Below are 22,935 nucleotides of genomic sequence, written 5' to 3'. Positions count from 1 at the left end.
TGCTAAATGTGAATCATCAGCTACTAGAGTCTAACAAACTTTGCCAGGGTGATACAAAGGGTGACAGTTTCAGAGCCAGCCTCTGACTTTGCACTTGCACTTCACAGATGCCAACACCTGTGCACTCACTTTCAATAAACTAACCCCTCTGTGTTTTAAAATTTTGCACCTATGCAATCTACTGCCACTAGTGGATTCTGTAAGTGCAAATTCTAACACACCTGTGCAGCTGCTAGACTATTTAAAGTGTGTTGGAGGTACAAATCCCTGCATAGTTTGGGCATGAATATGTGCAGAGACAATTCTGCAGGTGCACAAGTATATGCCTGGATGTCTGGTAAGGAGCCTTTAGAAAACTTACCTCCAGTGTCTTCTAGCTGATTTTTTCATGTGAGCTTTGTCAAGGTATCACTCTGTTTTGCCCCTTCCAAAACTATGTATACTCAGTAAGGTAAGACTCAGTCTTACAAGCCAATATTTGAGAGATAAGGTGGATGAGGTAATATCTTGTATTGGACCAACAAAGCCAATATTTGTATAATAGTCAATGCAAAAGATATTTTCCTTCTCTTGCTTTCCCTGTTTTCTCCTGGATGAAGGGATTGATCACTGCTAATGCTCTGTAGGTGCAGGGAAGGGTCTGGAGGAAGCAGAGCCATCATGGCCCTGTCACCTTCCACACTGGCCATCAATGCTGACAGGCTACAGGGAAAGGAGAAATGGCTGATGTAGTAGGCGTGCTACCTCTATATGCCAGGCAGTTTAGGAAGGCACTACAGTGCCTGGAACTTCCCCTGGGGCAGTGCTGCTCTTGGGGCTTAGTGGTACAGTCAGGTCTTACTAGTATGCTCTGGAAATGCTGACACAAATGTAAGGACTGCTAGGATAATCACCACCTAATCAACATCACTGCTGAAACAGAATGTTCGTCCTGGTGGATATGTTGGTAAAACAAAATGGTCTTCAATTATGCAATAAAATATGACAAGACACGAGCCATGCTGTAACAGTTCACATGTGGGGACATCAACCTCTTATCTCCATGGGTCGGTGTGAAATTTTACCCCTTAATTTAAGCACTGGAGTGTTTTATAACATTTGGGGAAATGTTTGCTTAATCTTTGGACACATGCCAAAAGCCCAACAAAAAGTGAATGGAACATCTGACAAGATGGCCTTAAATGCTGGGGTGTGTGTGGTGGGGGTGTGAAATGTTGTGATAGAACCTAACAGGGACCTTCAAGGGAAAATATTTGCCACTGGCCTCGTGTGTGTGTTTGTGTGTATGCACACACACAGGTACATTGTGGGCCTGATTTTGATCTCTTAGGTTGGTGAATATCAGGAATAACTTCACTGAAGTCAGTAAAGTTACAGAAGTGTGAAATCAGAATCAGGCCCTAAAGAAATCTATGGGTCAGATTCTGTGCAGAGCCCTTCAAGAATAAAGGGAGCACAGCAGAAGCTGCGCCTTTATCTATATGATGATAAAATTTGTGTGAACAAAATGGTCCATAGCCAAGTGAACTCAGTTATAAAGAACTATAGAACCAAACAAAATCCTCTTAAAGATTCTTCCCCCCACACCCATGTAATTCATTTCTATTTCATTTTAAAATCTGAAACACTTTAGGTATATTGAAGTTCTATTGACTAAGCCTGAAACAGAGTGGCTGCCGCCATTTGGTTCTCAGGCCTTTTGAAGCTATGTAGCGGAGGATGCAATCTGACCACTTGAAGCCTTTTTCAGATCAAAGCCCAGTCTTTAGACTTAATCTAACATTAAAAAATTGCTTGATTGTTTGGAAAAATCCTCTTCGAATTTGAAAATTTTTTGGAACAAATGTTCTTGCTGATTTATGGCTAAGCTGTAACGTTAATGCGTGTTGGCGGGGCATCTCCCCAGCACAGGTTAAACCCAGGAGTCAAGCTACGTATGGTGGAATTAACAGCTGGAGTCTAAGCTCGCTGGGGCAGGGACAGTCCTTGCGCTGTGTTGGTACCTAGCACAGTGGAGTCCTGGTCCATGACGGCTTTACAGGGTATCTCTACACTGCAGCTGGGAACATGCCTCCCGGCCTGGGTAGACAGACTCACACTAGCTCTGATCAAGCTAGCACACTAACAATAGCAGTGTGGATGTTGCGGCATGGGCAGTAGCTCGGGCTACCCACCTCATCTCGGACCCAGGGTGTTGGGCAGGCTTGGGCGGCAAGCCCGAGCTGCTGTCCGTGCTGCAACATCCATGTTGCTATTTTTAGTGCATTAGCTAGAGAAGAGCTAGTGCAAGTCTGTCTACCCAGGTGGCGAGATATGTTCCCAGCTGCAGTGTAGATGCTACCATAATAAATTAATAATGACTATGACATTTTTGCTACATCACTGTCTGCGGATATTTTGTAAATGGGATTTTTTAGCTAAATTATAACCTGTGCTGATCTTCTTTCATCTATATCACATTGGCCACACATAACAAGCAAGAATGGAATCAGCAGGTATGTTGCTCAAATACAGTCAGATGACCCACTACTGATCAGTCATAATGAGAAGCTTGTCACTGAGAATCTCAGACATGGGCTTGGCTGAGGAGCACATCCTGCAAAACCTCTTAGGCCTTTTGAGTTTCTCTATCCCACAACACTCAAATACTGAAAGATAAAAGAACAGAGCCCTTGAGGCCATAGCAACTTCTCAGAAAGAAAATACACTTTAAGGGAATAAGAATAATCCCTCCAAAGAGGGAAGAAAATCCAGTCTCAATTCAGCAAAGCGTTTAAGCACGTTCATTTAGACATGTTCGCGTATCACACCGATTTCAATAGAACTTGAATGCTCTGCTGAATCATGACCTCAGTGAACTACATTACTCAGAAAGGAATACTGATCCGTAAGCATCCTAGTGGTAGAGTGGGAATGGGAAGTAGGATGGCAAGGAGGACATGTTTTCATGGCTATGGTTTTCTGTCCCTAAACATGTTGCATCTTGATTCTTTTCTCCTGCTTTTAAACAAACTTTATTAATCATTGTTCTAAGGCACAGGTCCAAGAAATGTAGATTTTGACTTTCATAAGCCAACAATGGACAATTCAACAAGGACTTGGTGCTGAACAACCAAATGGCCAAACTTCCATACCATATGTTTTCAGACCCCCTCTTCCGGTCTGGCTATTCCTTGCTTTTTTGTGTTATTATAGGTCAAGTTCCTGCTGATAAGCAGATAATGCACAGCTTTAATGTGCTCTGACTCTAGCCCGGTTTCTAGTCTTGCCACATTGTTTGGCTGACAAATGCAGACAGATACGTGCCAGTTCCCCAAACTTAAACCCTGACACTGCAGAATCATTACTGGTCAGACCTGATCCTCTCAGACATAATGACAAAGCCAGCGGAGGCTCACCATTATCTTCTTAATTGCCTCCTCTCTTGTTAAGAGCTTCAGGTTTATTCTTAACTCAGAGTTTTCATTAGAGGGTAATTTAGAGTTCTTTCTACATCAGCACTGTTAATTTATAAAGCTCTTCACGCCCTTTGTTCAGTAAGTCCATAAATGGTTTACTCAGTGGATACAAACACATACCTCCTTGATGCAACTCCTATTAGAGGTAATTGAAGCTCCATAAGTGTATCAGAAGGAGGCTGTCGTCTGAGTCAATACCATCCCTCATGGGTGGTCTCTTAAGATGGGGGTTGCTTGCTTTCCCCACACACACTTTCACCTGCAAGTCAAAACAGTATTGAACTGAACAATGTGTAAAAAACAGATAAAAGATAGAACGCCTACCCGAGGCACTAGCTGCCCTAGGTACTAGCTGATTTTCAGAAAATGCTGAGCAGCCACCCTCTGAAAGTCAGGCATCTACCTGGTGTCTCTGGTTGGGCACTGAAAGATAGAGGCACCCAAAAATCACTTTTTAAACTCTTGGCCACTATTCTTGTAGTTCACAATTCTCTCGGTTTCCCCTAACCAACAACAGCCAGCAAAAAAATAGACACTGAACTATGTCCCCCTCCCTTGCTTCTCACCGCTCACAACCTTCATAAATCTTTCCCTTCTTGAAAAGTCAGAGAGACTAGATGGGCTTTTCAGCATACCATGGTTCAGGCTATTTGGCAGGGCTCTGGTAGCATTCCCTCCCCCGCGCATGCAAGCACACAGTTTCCCCAATACTGAGGAAGTTCCAGCTTGAGCAGACCCACTCACTACAATTCTGACAGGATGGTAAAGGGAGAGACAGTCTGTGTCTACATGGGAGCTGGAAGGTGTCAATTCCAGCTCAAGGAGACATACCTGTATTAGCTCTGATTGAGCTAGCATGCTAAACATAGCAGTGTAGCCACAACAGCATGAGGGATGGGAAAGGCTCGCCATCCCAAGTACAGTCCTGTCTGAGACCATAGGTAGATACTTGGGGTGGCTAGCACTGCTGGAGCTACACTGCTGTTTTTAGCAGGCTAGCTCGATCAAGGCTAGTGTAGGTATGTCTCCTCAAGCTGGTATTTACACCTTCCAGCTCCAATGTAGACACACTCTTAGAGAGGAAACTCTTTGTACCTATAAGCACTGGAACGAGTTACCTAAGAAGGTTGTGGAGGTTTTTAAGAACAGGTTAAACAAGCACCTGTCCGGGATAGTCTAGGTATATGGAATCCTGCTGCAGCATGGGCGGGGGAAGGACTAGATGAGCTCTCGTGCTCCCTTCTAGCCCTACATTGCTATGATCCGAGGCATACAAGATCTAGGCTTTATAAGTCAAAATTTACACCTTAAAGTGTACCAATTTACATTTGAAACTGATTTAGTCAAAACAATCCAGGCTGCCTGGTCTGTGGCTCCAACCAGTTTTTAAATCGGTTAGAATTCTGGGGGAAATTTCCCACACAAACACGTTCTTACTCAACAGATCTGCTCTGTCTGTAACCAGTGAGTACTTTAGCTCGCTACTTTTTACTCCTGTTAGTCCTGTAAAGCCATTGTCTTTTCTACTGGTGGTGATGTGGAAAGAACTCAGCTTGACTCAGATTCCAGGCTGCCTGCATGGTGAGCAGATAAACCACTCCTTCAGCTCTCCACTCATCTTTTTACTTGAAACCTGAGCACATTTGTCCTGAAATCCTGGAGAGGTGATGTAGTACATGCAACCTCACAATGACACACAGAGTCACTTTTCAGAGAAGAGCCATGTTGTAAGATGGCCAATAGAGTGGGCTGAGATTTTTGATAAACTTTTTTTCAATCAGAAAACGTTGATCATTGAAGCTGAAACATCACAGGAAATTACTGGTTTCAACAAATTTCTCAACATATTTTTTTTTTTTACAAAACCTTTGGAAGTTGTCAAAACATTTCATGTTGACATTTTCAAAATTACTTTTCATTTAGAAATTTAGTAATTTTTTTTAATGTTCAAAATCTAATGAAATGTTTCAAAGTTATCAAAAATGAAATGTCTCAATTGACCCAAACCCTTTTTTTGTTTGTTTGTTTATAAATTTTTGACCCAGTTCAGGATGGGACTTCTCTTTTCTTTTTAAATCTAGACATGTTTACAAAATGGGAAACCCATTTCCTACCCAGCTTTAATGGCCACTTTCTTCTGGATAAAAGAAAAGGAGTACTTGTGGCACCTTAGAGACTAACCAGTTTATCTGAGCACAAGCTTTTGTGAGCTACAGCTCACATCATTGAAATGCATTTCGATGAAGTGAGCTGTAGCTCACAAAAGCTTATGCTTAAATAAATTGGTTAGTCTCTAAGGTGCCACAAGTACTCCTTTTCTTTTTGCAAATACAGACTAACACAGCTGCTACTCTGAAACCTTTCTTCTGGATATCTATCAAAAGCAATTCAAAACAAACATACACGGGACATCATCATAAGGTACTAAAGATAGAGTTCTCATGGTCTTTAAAATATAGATGCAACATTGAACATAAGTTCTTCAGTCAAAAAGACAAACTAGAGGCACGGGGGGGGTATAATAGGATTGAATAAAAGGAGCAGCCACAAGATGGCACTAGAGAAATACATAAAACAGAATTCCATATGAAAACTGCTCACTTGTTAGATTCAAGTCCTCATTTTTCCATTGCCTTGCACCTTGTAGAGTCTTTTACATCTATGCAAGTGGATGTAAAACACTACCAGTTACAGCTCTTCATGAACAGCACCAGTGCTGTAAATGCTTACACAAGGTGCACAATCCTGGGGAAATTAGGCCCTTTGTTTCTTAATCCATTAATCTATTGAGCCCCTCATCTCCACTCACAGTCATGCTTTATGAGACAGATATTCAAAAGTAGCAGTTAAAATTCCGGGCAAAAAACTGAGCATTATTCTCCATTTCCATGCAGCTTGTATAGCCATTTACACCAAAGCATGGCCCTAATGGAGGTTAGGGGAGGCGAAGGCTCCCCAAACCTCATGCCACCAAGTGGTGTGGGGGGGGCGGGCGCAGTGGCAGATTTGGGGGCCATCTGAAAAGTCTCCCCCTGCTGTGGCCCCAGGGCTGGCTGCGGCAGGGGCACAGAGCTTTCCCGGTCTTGGGACCACAGTGGGGGAGGAAGAGGCGGAGTGGGGGCAGAACTGGGACAGGGCTGTGGGTGGAACAGGGACAGAGGGAAGGGGTGGAACCATGGATGGGGCTGGATGGGGTGGAACCATGGATGGGGCTGCAGGCGGAATGGGGGAGGGACTCTGGGCTCAGAGCTCCAGCCAGGGCAGAGAGCTCCACTGCAGTCCCAGCCGCACTCTCAGTCCCCTTCTCAGCCAGAGGGGGGGGGCCTCAGCCGGAAGAGGCAGGGCAGGGGGCTAGTCTCCCCAAAGAGACGCTTCACCCGCCCCCCATGGTTACACCCACTTTGCATGCACTCTGGCCTGGCATAAGTATCTACAGAAGGGGCAGGGCAACTGAGAATCAAGTTCTCTGCCTTCAAATTTTAGATCACACAAACATGGTGAGTGTGTGTGCAAATGGCAATTGCAAGCAGAGTCAAAGGCTGTGTCTACACTAGAGACCTTCCAGCAGCACAGTTGTACTGATGTTGCTACGCTACTGTAAGATCTCGCGTGTAGCCGCTCGATGCCGATGGGAAAGAGCTCTCCTGGTGACATAATTAAAGCATCCCTAGTGAGCAGCGGCAGCTATGTGGGTGGGAAAAGCTCTCCCGCCAATGTAGTGCTAGGCACACTACTGCTTGTGCTGGTGACACTTATGTCGCTCAGTGGTGTGTTTTTTTCACCCCCCTGAGTGACATCAGTGGCAGTGTAGCATGGCTTTAGATGCAGAATTGGGTAAATGTATACGCCATGATGAGGCCCCTTTGAGAACAATGTTACTTAGATGATAAGTTCTTTGGGGCGGATACTATTGTTTTGTTGTGTTTGTACAGTGCCTATCACAGCGAGGTCCTGGCCCATGACTAGGGCTCTTGCACACTATGGTAATGCTTATATACTGGCTTTTGTCCAAAAGAATCTTAACACATATTACAATGCCATGCATATATTGGCATGGCTAATATGCAATCACGTCTTGGGCAAAACATGGTGACTGTTTAACAGCTGACAGCAACACCCCTCCTTCACTTCTGAACTGCTGCAACTACCATACCCAAGTTAAACTACACAAAATAATTTTAGGTAGGCAGAATGTAATTACCAATATAGTAGTTTGGCCAGGACACCAGTAAAGGATCTTATCAAGGAATCTGAAATGATGAATGGTCAGGACTTTGGGTTTACAGCACTTCTGGAGGTCACCCTTCAAGTGAGGTTACCTTACAACTATGCATGGACTTTGGTTCAGAACTCACTCTGAGGAAGAATGCCACCCATTGTATCAATGATTCCACTCCCTGAGGCACCTTTGATTTATCTTTGTGGGATCAGTAGGGTCTCTGAGCCAAGCACTGACCAGTTATCTTGACTGGTGTCAAGATCCCAGCTGATGGTGATATTTCTACTTTGTCACACTCTAGCCTTCTTTTTCTTTTACCATAAAAAAAATATTCCAGCCCAAACTATCAGTATGGCCGAGGAGTACACAATACAGCTAGGGAGGTGGTAAATGTGATCTAAAGGCTGCTCTAAGCTACAGTGGTTGCCAATAGCCCCAATATTATAGCAGCCAAGAATCAGCATAGACTGGGCCCCCTGTCTTGATGGCACTGGAAAGTCTCCCTTCACTGCACCAGCTACACCTACTTTCAGTCCAGCATGTGACAGCAGTGTGGTGCAAAGTGTACTGCACATTATGATCTGACCCTCCCACTTAAATGGCTGGTTCTGCTCTGGAAAACAACCAAGTAGCAATAGTGCATTCTTGTTCAATGGAGTCAGATTCAACTCTGCTCCCTTCTTTGACTAAGGTCCACATTCCACCCTAGTTGTAAGCAACAATCATTCACTTTGACTCTGCTGTAATCACTTCACTACCTTTCTGGCTTAGTGTGAATCACTTCAAATTGCACACAAATATCGCAGAGCAAAATCTGGCCCTAAAGTAAGTTACTACTGGATTTATTACTTAGTTCACAGTGCAGCACCGATTCAGCTCTAGGAGAGAGGACTGGATTGTATTTGGGTTTGTGCATCATCAACAGAATTATTAATGATTTTCTAGTATAGGAATTTCTATTGGTGACGAAGCACTAGCTGGAAAGAATCCAGCGTGACTTCCAGATTCCAGGTGGAGTTTGCCAAGCTGTGGTAATTGGATCAGGAATCACAGAGGTACCAATGCCACCCACCTGCATCAACAGGTGGGGGGAAATTGATGGGGTTAGTGGTGAAAGGGGGATAGCCCCAATAGCAAGGGAGAGAGGCACTTGCCAAGGGACAATAGGTAACTCCTCTCATGAGTCTCTGGCACCCACTGGCCAGCAGGGGAGAGGAGTGCTGATTGGCCAGCATTCCCCAGCTCTCAGGATTTAGCCCAGCACAGGGGCCATGGGGAACCCGTTCATTCATTTTATTCTCTTAACCACACTGGAAAGGGTTCCCAGAAGCAAAAAACCTGGGAATTTGGTGATGGGCCTTGGGCTCATGTGATAGGGTGAGACGTTGTGGTCGTTGCAGGCCAAGGTCAGACCTCGTGGCCCTCATGGGCCGAGGTCCTCACCATGCTGCATCCTCCGTCCTTCACAGGGGGGAGGGTGCTAGGGTTCAAAGAGAACTGAATCCTGGGGTGAAAGCTGCAGAGAGCCTACCCCATGTTATGGGTTATATGGTAAGGAGCCCCGACACTGGAACCCATTAAATGCTTGGCATAGGAGAGTGTGGGTGATCAGCAGGTAGTGTCCCATCCTTGTGCAAAAAGTTGCAGCCTGCTACTTAATTCCATGCAAGTTTCTGTCCTCATTTTGCCACCATGCCCACATCAATTAACATGGAACTCACCATGCCATTTTGACAGATTCACTCTTCAGAACTGCACTTTGAAAAGAAAAGGCTGTCCAGGGCAGGCCACTTCTCTTCTTGTTCCTTTAGCCTCCATTATTAAATACATATGTTGGCTAATTATGACTAGCACTCAGCCAGAAAAACCATAGGGAAAGAACTGCAGAGCAATTTTGCTAAGCAAAGAGCTATTTTTTAGAAGGGGTGGGGGGGGGGGGAATTACCTTCCTGCATAACAGAAGGTAAACAGTCCCAAGTTAATCTTTGAAGAAACGACCCTAATAAGACAATGAAAGAATACAGTTGCTGTACTCCTAGCCAAACATATATTCTGACACAATGGGGCCCTTTTAAATGAATACTTCCTACATGTACAAAAACAGACTTTCTGAGCACCTTAGTTATATATTGAACAGGTTTCCACTCTGTGTTGCAAAAGCCGATTGGTTTGGAGAACTATATTGTTTAATTTCAAATGGGTCCATTCTATTTACGGAAGGAAAAAAAATACCCCAATTTTTTTTTCCTGGCAGGGTACCTCAAGATCCTCTCTTTCACTACCTCGTCTTAGTCCCACCCATGCCATTCAGTGACCTTCCCTTTTACAGAGTGGAGCTCAGTTCAGCATGGCTCAGCCAGAGGAAGTGGCTAAATTAGTTAGCTATATTATAAATATGTACAGTGCACTCCGGCTTTGCAATCAGTTGAGTCAGACAGGTCCAGGACCAATTACTAGGTACTGAAGTTGTTATGAGGAAATGGTTTACATGTGGAAAACTCACCCCAGGCTTGTGAAGTGAGCTAAAAATAACATTCTCCTCTCTGGGTGCTTGATGATTTACCTAGGCTACAGTCACAGCTTCTATTACAGTGTAGACATACCCAGAATGCCTGGAAAGAAGTATTTATGTGACGCTAAATTTTGGCTCTGAAAATGGATCTCCCTCTCCCACTGAAAAAAAACAAAAACAAAAAACACACACCACCACCAAAAATCAGGAGTTTGCTGGTCTGTCTGCACTAGAGTCTGCGTGCACATAGTATAAACTGTAGAGAGAGTTTTTAGTTCCCCTCATCGTTATGCACTAAGTTGTTCTCACCACAAAAACACTAGGAAAGTAATGTCATAAAGCAGTAATATGAAAGTTCCAACCCACATCTGGTTATAGACAAAGTTCTCTGTTGTCAGGTCTAACAAGCTTCTAGTTTGTCTCTTATCTGGGAAATCCATGGAGCAGGAAAAGTGGAGAAATGCTGGATACACATCTCTTGGTTTTGTGAAGGAAGGAGATAAAAAGGTATTGGGCCTGATTCTCATTTATCCTAAGGCACTTTTACAGTGTTTCATTTAAGGCAGTTGCTTGCAGACCATAGAGTAATACTGTTAGTACACTGGTTTGATACATTTTCACTTTGGTACCAAACAATGTTTTTATTAATCAGGAATTTCACCACTTTCTGGGCAGCTGTTGGCTCTAAAGCACATCTCCTTTTAACTTCATCCTTGATGGAACCATTGGCACTGATAAAGCTTCCTAGGGGGTCAGGATCCTAACAAGGAAAGTAGGGACCAAGGGTCTGAGCAGGGTCAAACCCGAGGCTGGGAGTAGCAGAGGAGTTAATAGTCAGGTTCCAGGCCAGGGTTGATACCAAGGGTCAGACTCAGGTTTCAGGGTCCAGGTCAGGAGGTGAAGTACAAATCAAGCAGAGGTTGAAACCAGGAGTTCAGGACCAGAAATGGTCATGGCAGCTACAGAAGATGCCTGGATACTTCCCGGAATGTCCCGTGGGTTTATATAAGGTGGGGAGCCAATCAGGAGCCATAAGGCTGCTGCCTGTCAGACCCCTAGAGTACATAGTCCCTGGAGGTGGGACTTCCCATGGTTTGTGGTCACAGTGGTTTGTGGGCAGTGGAGCACAAGCTGGTACAGCTCCTAGCAGCTCTTCAGGCCTGGGTTCTAGACCTGCAGGGCCTTATGTTAGGTACACATAAGGTTTTACTTGTGTGACTTCACCACTACTGCATTTCACCACTTAATCGTCCCTTTTCCAAGCTACAACCACTTCATTGTCTTGGCATTTATTGCAATTCCAAGTCGACGACACCAATTTTCCAAGATAGCGAAGAGTATCATTAATTCATAGGTGTCCGGCTGTTGTACAACATCAGCTGCGTAAGCTACAGAGCTGAACTCGAGATCTAGAGTTTCTCTAGGTAGCGGCACTGGTAATTTATAGAAGTTCATTAGGGCTATTGTACTGTGTCCAGCACACGGTATCTAAGGTTGCCAGGCATCCAGTTTTTGACCGGAATGCCCAGTCAAAAAGGAACCCTAGCAGTTCCAGTCACCCCTGCTGACCAGGTTGTTAAAGTCTGGTCGGCAGTGCAGCGGGGCCCCAGGGCCAAGGCAGACTCCGTGCCTGCCCTAGCTCAGGTTTCAGGGTCCAGGTCAGGAGGTGCCTGCCCTAGCTCTGTGCAGCTCCTGGCAGGAGCCGCTGGATCCCTACAGCCCCTAGGCTCATGGGCATCCAGGGAGGCTCTGCATGCTGTCCACGCCTCAAGTGCCAGCTAAGCAGCTCCCATTGGCCGGGAACCACGACCAATGGGAGCTGCGGGGGCAGCAACTGTGGGCACAAGAGCAGCATGTGGGGCTGTAGTAAGTGCTGCTGGGACCCCGCAACCTCCCCTCACACCCCAACTCCCTGTCCAGCCCTGAGCCCCCTCCTGCAAACCAAACTCCTCATCCCTGTCACCACCCCAGAGCCCACACCCCTAGCTGGAGCCCTCACTCCCCCTACCCCCACAACCCAACCCCCTGCCCCAGCCTGGAGCCCTCTCCCATACCCTGAATCCCTCATTTATGGTCCCAACTGGAGCCTGCACCCCCAGTCCCCCCACATCCCAAACCCCTGCCCCAGCCCAGAGCCCTCTCCTGCACCCCAAACCCCCCCTTGTCCCTGGCCTCACCCCAGAGCCTGCACCGCCAGCTGGAACCCTCATCCCCTCCCACGCCCCAACCCCTTTCCCCAGCCTGGTGAAACTGAGTGAGGGTGGGGGAGTGTGAGCCATGGAGGGAGCGGGGAGGGAGTTAGCACCAGGTGGGGCCTTGGAGAAGGGGTGGGGCAGTGGTGTTCAGTTTTGTGGGATTAGAAAGTTGGCAGCCCTAAATGGTACCCAATTACGGAGATGGAAACACGAAAATGGCCCAGTTAGCCAGCAAATTTAGTATCAGGTCACCTGAAAAGCATTTTTGGAGAAGAGACTACTAAAATTCTAAGTGTTCAGTCCTGCAAGGTGTTACACACTGCTCTAAGGTAACAAGCACTCTGGAGTGGCACAAAAAGCACTCTGCAGAACTGAGCCCGAAATGGACATAAAGAATGGCAAACATTCTGAAGTGGACTTACAGCAGTTCTGCCAAAGAAGCACCTTACCGAGTTAATTATGTAGTTAAAGATAATAAACATCCCATTGTATAATAAGTCCAGAGGCTTTAATCAAAGACCCTGACTGTAAAGTGAAGACGCATCCACAAGATGCAGCTGAGGGAGGGGATGTGTCTGAGTGATTCCCCCCTTCCCATCAAATTAGAATATATTTTAAAAATGTAGGCCAAGAATTGGCCCTAAAAGCATTGGCAGAGTATTTTACACTCTGATTCAAACATTTTCTGTTCCAAATCCTGTCACCACACCTTTTTTTAATATGTGCTCTGAGAGAAATGGCACCGAGCTTCAGTTGGAAAGGCGCTGATATTGCAATGCTTCGGGTACATCTACCCTACAAAAATACTCATGGTATTGAGTCTCAGAGCCCAGGTCAACTGACTCGGGCTTGTGGGACTCATGCTGCAGAGCTAAAAATAGCAGAGCAGACATTCCTAGTGGGGCTGGAGCCCAGACTCAAACCCAGCAAGAGAGGCAGGTCTCAGAGCCCAGGCTCCAGCCCCACTGGGAAGGTCCCACAGTGTGAGGCCCTTGAGCCTGAGTCAGTAGACCTGGGCTCTGAGACCTGCTTCCGTGGGTTGTTTTTTGCACAGTGGACATACCATCAGTTTCAAAGCACCACTTTCCCCTATATGAGAGAATGGCTAGATTCACTGGTCTGCTTTTGCTGCTTTGCACCACTCTGGCAATGCCAAGCAGCTGCAAACTCGCCTTAATTGATTGGTTGGCATTGCTGGAGCCACTCAGAGACTAGAGGCTGCTGAATGACACAGAATTTGACTTAAGGAGTGTTTTTCCTTTGACTTCAAAGGAAGCAGAATCCAGCTTCTAATAAGGATCAATTATTTTGATCGTGGAAGCATCTAGAGGCCTTAACGAAGCTGAGGTCTCATTGTGCTGGGTACTGTACAAATGTATAGTAAATTACAGTCTCTGCCCCAAAGAGCTTACAACATCAGGCTCCAATTCTGCCAAGACTTGTGCATACGCTGAACTTTACACACACTGTGTTGACTACTATATTCTGGGCTAGCATATTATAGATCTATATATTGGTATAAATCACACACACATATACATACTGATTTTTATATATATTAAGCATGGAGTAGTTATCTAGCCTAAATTGGCCTATGCTTTTTATAAAACCCTGTTCATTTATGCTAAGTATCCATAACCCCTAGCATTCAGCAAAAGCTTACTTCAGTTAAGTAGATAAGAACACTGTCAGGATGAGGACATACAAGTATTTTACCATAGCAACAGGTAGGGAGTTATTCTCACAGGCCAGTACTGGAACATCCTAAAGGAAAAGGACAAGATATAGGATTGTTCTACCCTGGTACAAACCTAGGCGGTACCTGCACAGATCAGTACCTGGAATGCTAGTATCCAAAACAAAGACAAGGAAAGGAACAGAACAAGTTAAAGAACTAGGACAACTGATGGGTTGGATTTTAGTGATATGTAAAGAGATGTGTAACTTGTGAAATCATCCTACAAATAATGCCAGCTGAAATATGCAACTTTGGGAGCACCCCTGCTGCATAAGGTGAATATAACACTGCGCGAGACAGCTTCCCAAAGACTGGTATCATATTGAACCTTTTCCCTGTACTACGCTATTGTTGGCTTAAAGCAATAAACCTAACTAGTATTGGTTATTTAGTCTCCTGAGTATATTTTATAGCCATGTGTGGTCAAACAATTGACTATACAATTTATCAACCGTCCTATGAAAGTCAATGGAAAACTACTTCCAGCACCCAAGTACGTGCATGTCTTTGCTGCATCAGGCCTAAACAGATGAGGCTTAAAGGATGGGTTACATCAACCAAGGGGTGGCAAGAGTGGGAGAGCAGGTAACAAGAATAATAGGCTGTTTTAGCATAGACTAGCTGCATGCCCAGTTTGTAGCCACTCACTTCCTGCCTACCCATTAACTAATGACTAATCCCCTTTTCCATCTTAATCTCCAACACAGAAATGCCACTGTCAATTCAGAGCAGTTTTCTCGGCATTGTGTAAAAAAGGATAGCAAACAAGACCTCAGTGCCCTCCCTTACCCAAAATCCAGCGGGGACAAAAATAGACCTCCTCTTTCCCTAGACGTCAAAAACAAGCACAGAAGAACTTGCTTGCTTCATTGTGCGAAAAATAATCCAACTGCTCTCTCACATCTTGGCCTTTGCACACTTGGGTGAATCCTAACCGGGTGTACAGCACTTTAATGAAGCTGATCAAACCAGCTATGTGACTAGACCGGAATGAAACGTGAGGAACATTTTTGTTCTCAAAATAAAAATGATTCTTGCACTCTTATCCTTCTATGTCCTTGTCAGAATCAGAACATCACCTGCTGCTTCCTGCTTACTTTTTCTTGGCCACAGCTTATTACTTGTGTGCATTTAACAAAGCAGAAGTCTCTAATTAGTTCTTTTTGGCCAGCTCTCAGGGTCTCTACTCCATTTTTCTGCTCCTTGATCTCTCTAGTGCTTCTGATACTGTCAACTGTCCTCTTCTCTTAGGCATCTTATTCCCACTGGGTCTTCATGCTATCTCCTCTCCTACCTCTGACTGTTCTTTCAGCCTCTCTTTATGGGGCCTCCACTGCTACTGTTTGCAGGAGGTACCCCTAGGCTCTGTGCTTAGCTCCCTGCTCTTCTCTCCTTACACCTGCTCTCTGGGCAATCTCATCTATTCATATGACTTTAGTGGTCACCAATATGCTGATGATTCACAAATCTACCTCTCCAACCCTGACCTGGCACCTCCCATCCAATCTCACGTCCAACAGTGACCCTCTGACAGCTCCTTGATATCTTGTCATCAGCTTAGTCTGAACATGGCCCAAACTACACTCCTTACTTCCACCTTCTCTGACACTGTTGACAACACCATTATGCTCCCTGTCACTCAAGCCCATAATGCGGGTGTGAGTTTTGACTTCTTGCTTACTTCATACATCCAGGCCATTTGAAAATTTTGATGATGCTTTTTCCAAGATCTCTTCTTTGCTTTCCATCTCCATAGATAAATCCCCCCGTTATATCCCATCTTCACTACTACATGGCTACCCAAACATGTACATCACCCACCCACCACTAGGGGTTCCACCTTTCTACTGGTGGTTGACCAGGCCCTCAAGGCCCCACCCCCTGCTCTTCCCCATGGTCCCTCCTCCTGCTCCGCCTCTTCCCCCAGATAAAGAAAACCGAACATCAGGGTTTGTCAAACAGCACCCGGACACACAAGTCGAAACCCAGACTATCTGAGTGAAAACTGTATAGGTAGCAACCCTACCCATCCTCCCATAAGTCCAAACCATGCTGCAAGGAAAGATAAAGGAAAACCATTATGTTCTGACTTGTGAAATGAATCCACATTTAATTTGGGGTGGGGGGAAGACAGCATGAGATGTAACTGAGGGGGCGATTTGTGAAGGGGAATTTGCAGGGAGGAGAAGAAATCAAAGGAATGGGTTTCCCCAACACCATAAGTAACTTCAGTAACAGCTCCCCAGATATTAAAGCCAGCCTTGTTTCTGCCCTAAAGAAAGAAGGCTGGCAAAAGAGACGTGCACACAGTTTTAGGTCCACACTGTGACTCCCGTTGACATCAGTGGAACTCCTTATGTGAATAACTGCTCACTAATGTGAATAAGAGGGTCGCAGTCAAGACCGTATGCTCTTCAGGATAGGCCCCGTCTGTCTCCTGCAAAGCACTTGGCACCATAAATAATAATAAATAATAATACTGCACATATTGTTGGTGGCATTTCTATTTGTTATAGAATTAGCCACATGCCATCCACCTAACACTAAACCAGTCAGGCTGCCTGAACCAAGCCTCAAAAGCACAGACACTTGCATATTGGATAAAATTATTTAACAGGACAGCAGGAAAGAGACAATTTCCTTTCCTTCCTCTCTGCCCTTCTTCAGCCTTTACTACTCAAATCAGCGGTGCTGCCCGGCTAAGGCAGGCTAGTCCCTACCTGTTCTAACACTGCACTGTGCCCCAGAAGTGGCCAGCAGCAAGTCCAGCTCCTAGGTAGGGGGGCCATGGAGCTCCATACGCTGCCTCTGTCCTGAGCACTGGGACCAATGGGAGCTGCGGGGGGCGGTGCTTGTGGGCAAAAGCCATGCAGACCCACTTGCGTGCCTTCGCCTAGGAGCCGGACCTGCTGTTGGCTGCTTCTGGGGTGCAGTGCAGTCCTTGGTGCCAGGACAGGAAGCCTGCCTTAGCACCCCCGCTGCGCCATTGACCAGGAGCTGCCCGAGGTAAGCCTGTGCCCCAACCTGTGCCCCTGCCCCAGCCTGAGCCCCCCCCAAACCTAGAGCCCCTTCCTGGACCCCAACCCCCTGCCCCAGCCCAGAACCTGCACCCCAACCTCCTGCCCCAGCCCAGAGCCCCCTCCCACACCCTGAACCCCTCATTCCCAGCCCCACCCCACAGCCCTCACCCCACACCCCAGTCCAGAGCCCCCTCCAACACCCCAAACCCCTCATCCCAAGCTCCTTTGGGTTGCGGGCATCAGCAATTTTCTTCAACTGTGTCACCAGAAAAAAAAGTTTGAAAACCACTGTTCTAGCAGGTTTCAGGCTTCACTAAGTGGCACTGAGTTCTGCTGCCTCAAGCTAACAGGTGCTAAAATCTTCACCTGATCCTTCACTCCTTACTCCCTGATTGGAACGAAACCTAGTTACCATGAAAAGGAACAAGCCACCTTCCCCTTGCTGAGGCTATGTAGAAATAGACTGGTATTTTTTCCATTTAGATGAGAAGAAAAATGACCATAATCTAATAAATTAGGGCCATCATGAAACAATAAAACGATTCTAGTTTATATTTCCTGTTTTTAGTGCTGTCATTGTTAATGTAACACTCTGGGCAGTACAATAAAAACAAAAACAAAAAAAAACAACCCAACACATGCATAGGTGGATAAAACTGAGCCTCTGAGGTGCCACAAGTAAAACTAATAGCAGTGAATGGAACACGAGGATCTTTAACTCTGATCCTCTTGCCACTGGATAGAACCAGTGGCGAGTACAGTATTCTCCATTTAACTCTGGTTTTAACTCGTATGCAGGTTATTTGCTTATTTTTCAAAGTGAGGCACCAAGCCAGACTTACAAGCGTTCTTGGCCCAGCATTCTTGGACCAGCTGTGTGCTCCTTTTTGCACAACTCAAAGTTCAGACAAAACATTGCTGTAACTTTGTTTTCCATTCCCAGCATGGACTTTAGCAACATTTGTGTTTTCTCCTTGAGATTTAATAATCCAGCAGGATGTGTGTTTTAGTCTGAAAATAAGACAGTATCACTAAAGAGGTTTTTCAGAGGCACATTGTAGGAGGCTGACTATCAGTAGAATTATTCATTCCTGAGCACTTATAGGATGTGGATTCTTTCCCAGTTTCATGTAAAGCTGCTTTTCTTTAATCCACACTGTATAGGAGCTCAGTACTCAGCCCCAAAACTGAATACGCTCTTCACTGACAGGGGATAAACTAGATAACCTACTGAGTCCCATCTCTAATGTCTATGAGACTTTGTTTCTCTGAGGATAGCAGTAGCCATTTACCACCTCATCTGCACATGGGTACTTCTCTTTGACAGTATGATACATGGGTTAAAATCAGCTAGGCTAAACTCTCTGCACCCAAACATGCCCAAACTTTGGGGAAGTTCAGCTCTAGATCCAAACTTTGCAGTTTGGGTCAATGCTCTAGATGGCAATAAAACTGTAACATCCTTGCTCTGTTTGTGGCACCTCCACCGTTCTAACTCCAAGAGGCACTTTAATTGCAGTGCAGACATATCCTCTGAAAACAGACACTCATGGCTGGCCTGTGCCAGCTGGCTCCAGTTCGCTGGACTGTTTAATTGTGGCGTAGACATTCTGGCTTAGACTGCAGCCCAAGTTCCGAGACTCTCCCACGTCACAGGGTACTAGAGCCTGGGCTCCAGACTGAGCCTGAACATCTACTCCACAGTTAAACAGCCCCATTGCCTGAGTCTGCTGGCATGGGCCAGCAGGCATGTTTTTAATTGCAGCGTAGACATACCCAGAGTTTCTGAAGCCTGTTACAGAGGTGATAAACACATGTAAGTTTTACATTTGTTCTCTTTCATTTTCCTTATTCTAAAATAAATAGCAAAAACTTCAGCTTTAAATGGCTTTTGTGTACAGAAACAAGTTCCAGAGCTGCATTAAACATAGTAATTTAAGGACTGATTTGTACAGCTTATCAGTCATCAAAATCTATTTCCTTCTGAGCCAACTTGTTTTCCTGGCATCGGGATTTCATTCTAGCCCAGTAATTCTCTTCTTAGTGATGGTTAGCGCTGTGAAATCTTGTTCCCAGTGTCACAGGGTTAAAAAAATGCCAGTGACTAACTGGCAGTTACAGTTTAACTTCTTGTCACCTACAGCTACACAAACAAAACCCCAGCAGCTATGGACAGTATTTCAGAAATTGTGGATTTTGTTTAGATTTTATGCAGCCAGCTTAGCCAGCACCTTCCAGGAAAAAAGGCTTGACTTCTGCCAAGCAAGTCCTGTTCTTGCTTCATTAACTTCTAAAACATGTTTTTAACTGCTGTGCAGTTTGAGAAATCATATTTTTCCTCAGACCTGAGGCATTTTAAAATACCCTTCTGGTAAACTGTTTGGTCAGCCAGTTCATTGGAATAATCATTGCAGATTCAGCATAGGACTGATCCTAATTAACAGAAGCTTGGATTCAGTAGCCTTTTCAAGCTGTGTTCAAATGGAGGCTCTTATGCATCTGTGCTAGACTACTAAGTATCAGTGACGTACTATTATCATTGCTCAGCACATAGGTAAAGCATAGAACAATATTAGTGAGTTTCCTTTACTGCACATCTCTCCTGCATCTACAGGAAGTAATGCTAATAATTAGCAAGACATGTAGGTAATTGTAATTCACTTGATGCAAAAAGCACTATGCAGCAAACAACAACTTCTTGTTGACTGCCTTGACCCTGACTTTTAGGAAAGCTGTTGGCCAGATGCCTAGGCTCATGTGTACCCATATGGCTCAGAAGCCAAACAAATTGAGAGAGTTGCATTTTCCCAGCTGCATTATGAATTCACTGAATGTCTGGCCAAAACAATAAAAATGACACAGGCAAGCCAGCAGAGGAGAGGGAGTTGCTTCAGCTGAACTTTGTTTTTTATTTTCATTAAGACTCAAGAAACGCCTCTAAGTAAAAATGTGGGAAACAAATTTCCAAGGGTTAGGAGCATATTCTCTCCGAGATGAACACATCTAACTTTCATGTTTAGGATAGGAATGGTGTGCAGTTGGCTGAAATACACCCTCCGTGTACAAAAGCCCAAATAAATGATCTTTGTACTAAAAACTCTGTAGAATGCAGGGAAGGATGTAATCCTCAGTCAGGCCATGGGCAGCCCCTCCATGACCGTTCCGCACCGATGAGCTGTAACCCATTGGTAGGGTCCCTAGATACTGGATTAATATGTGAATAGATCCACATATAAAGTATCTCCCTCATCTGTCCCCAATGCTTCCCCCTATGCCAGTATCGTGGGAGCCAACGTGAAGTTGTTTCCTCTGTGTGTAGGGTACCATAAGGGTATCATGACATGGAGGGTCATGTGTGAGCCTTCTACCAATGTGTATTTGTCACCCATGTGGTATAGCACAACTGGAATCTGCAATTCAGAGATAAAGGGTGAAATTCTTGCGCCATGGGATGTGAAGGGGCTTCAGTATAAATGAGAATAGGCTCAGTCTTTAACTTCAGAGAGGCAAAATGATCTAACAACCTGAGCATGGGACTGGGAGCCAGGAACTGCTGAGTTCTGATCCACCATTGTGTCATTGACTCCCTGTAACCTTGGGCAAGTCACTTAACTCAGTACCTCAGTTCCCCCAAACTGGGGATCATTGGCAGAGGCTACCACAGTTTTGCCGCCCACAAAGCCATTATCCTCACCTCATCTGGATCCCGCGGAGGGCCCACTTCTAGCAAGAGACAACTGGCAAGTTCATTAGCTTATCTATTTCCTGGTTTCAGAGTAGCAGCCGTGTCAGTCTGTATTCGCAAAAAGAAAAGGAGGACTCGTGGCACCTTAGAGACTAACCAATTTATTTGAGCATAAGCTTTCGTGAGCTACAGCTCACTTCATCGGATGCATCCGATGGCATTCGGATGTAGCCCTTATCTATTTCCTGTGTCTCTCTCAGGAGTGACCTGCTCATAGACATGGAGAGAAGGGTAAGGCCACTGGAACTGAAGCAACAAAGGAATCAGCGTGGGAGAAAGGAGTAGGCAGGATCCTGAAGGGAGGATTGTCTGTGCGTTAACTTCAAAACCCCCATAGATGAAGACCTTCCACCAAACCTATCGTTTAGCAAGACACGTGCCAGTCACGGCCCTGATCACCGTGATTGGGTGTTACAACGCCACCGTCCTTCGTTGTCTGGAAGCTCTCCAGAGCAGGGGCTGCGTCTGTCTCTGGGTTTGGAACACATACAGCATACTGTGGGCACTACTACAAGCTGGATAAATAATAACTAACGCCAACATCTCTGCTGAGCATGGTGGCCACTCTCGCTATGGCCAGTGCTGCCCACTTTGGGCCCCTGGTTGAGTGGGCACTTTATGCAACCCCTCTTGTGTGCAGATTTTCTACCACTAAGTGCCTTGCTCCCTGATTTCCACTGGCAGAAAACCTGGCCTTTAACATTAAAGGCTCTTTTACTCTTTGAGTTGCTGTACAAAAAAACCTATATTTGCCCTGGTTATTTTGCAGCATTGCTGGTGTCTGAGTTCTGAAAGAAAGGAAGAAGTTCAGACCTGCTTCTCTGTGCAGAGTTCTGTCCTCAGTGCCCTTTGCAAGTGAGAGTAGAGGACAGCTGAGAGCCAGGAATCTCATACTGCCAAATGGCAAGGGGTGGCAGATATCTCATAAGTCTGGTTTGTACATTCTAGTTCACCACAGAATGTCATGAGAGTCTCAAATGACAGCCAGTGTCCCACGGGTCATTAATAGCATTGTGAAATGTATGTAGAGATACGGTGTAAGGAATTACGTATATATACACACACTGAAAAGATGTTCTTAAAGTCTGTATCAAGGTATTAGTCACCAGGAAAGGTGAAAACCAGGTTTTCGTCCAGGCAAGAGGGAAGAAATGTGTACCTCTGCGGTTGTAAATTAAGCTTTGTAAGCTAACACAATGAATGCCTGGTTCCATCATAACAAAGATGTGAAGTCAACAGAGAAGGAGCACACAAAAACACTGCTCAAGTCAGTTATCCTGTCTAGGATATTTCTAGAAGGCACAGAAGACACCTTGGTAGAAAGTAAATGGACGGAGCATTCACATTCATGAAAACGGCATCTAAGCCAACCTCGGTTGAAAACACTGAAGAAGACTGTGGGAGAAATAAACTTTTTTAGGTAGAAAGTATATGGTGATTTTGTTTTATATGTAGCCATTTGTTTCCACTATGCTTACTCTCTCTCCCTCCTGAATCTCTAGTCTTTAATAATAAACGTATTCTTGTTTTCACTATAAATATATCTAAGAGCTGTTGCTGAGCTGACTCTTACAAGCTGGTGTGCACACAGTTCATTTGGGAACAGCAGCCCGGTATTTCTGGGAGTGCTCAGGGGATAAGAGGCTGGACATTACAGGGAATGCTCAGAGGGCTAGTGTGTACCATTCACTTACCTGGAAAGAGGGAGCGAGGCCTGGGAGGCAGGGCTTGTGCTGCTATAGGCTGGTGGTTTTAGGGAGCTGAGCCACAGTAGGCACAGACAAGACTCCTTCATGCTAAGGGCAAGTAATAGCAAGGTGCTTCCCAACCCTGGGTACCCCTGGGGAGCATCACAACAGCTGCCTCTGCAGCTGTTTTTCTGAGTAATGTGTTCTCGTCAAAATGAGACATACAAGTTGAAAGCTTGCTGGACTCTAGCTGCTTTCATGGCAATGATAGCCACTCCACAATGCTATTATATGCAGATTGCACCAGAGACCAGAAGGGAAGGCTGTAGAACGATTTTTGAACTTGGGGATATAGTGTCA

The 22,935-nt window shown here is 45.3% G+C and overlaps 1 long non-coding RNA gene across 2 annotated transcripts in view; it reads right to left on the bottom strand.

Annotated features, from left to right (window-relative positions):
- The window catches only part of LOC140916184 (uncharacterized), a 58,758-nt gene that overhangs the window by 12,529 nt on the left and 23,294 nt on the right, over positions 1 to 22,935 (bottom strand). For both annotated transcript variants that reach the window (XR_012160450.1, XR_012160451.1), the window contains exon 3: positions 3,579 to 3,717. This is a non-coding gene — a long non-coding RNA (uncharacterized lncRNA). The remainder of the gene's footprint in view (positions 1 to 3,578; positions 3,718 to 22,935) is intronic.

Source organism: Lepidochelys kempii, chromosome 8 (assembly GCF_965140265.1).
Source record: "Lepidochelys kempii isolate rLepKem1 chromosome 8, rLepKem1.hap2, whole genome shotgun sequence".
Taxonomy (NCBI): domain Eukaryota; kingdom Metazoa; phylum Chordata; order Testudines; family Cheloniidae; genus Lepidochelys; species Lepidochelys kempii.
Note: the sequence above shows the minus strand (reverse complement) of the source record. Positions and strands in the feature narration are given on the sequence as shown.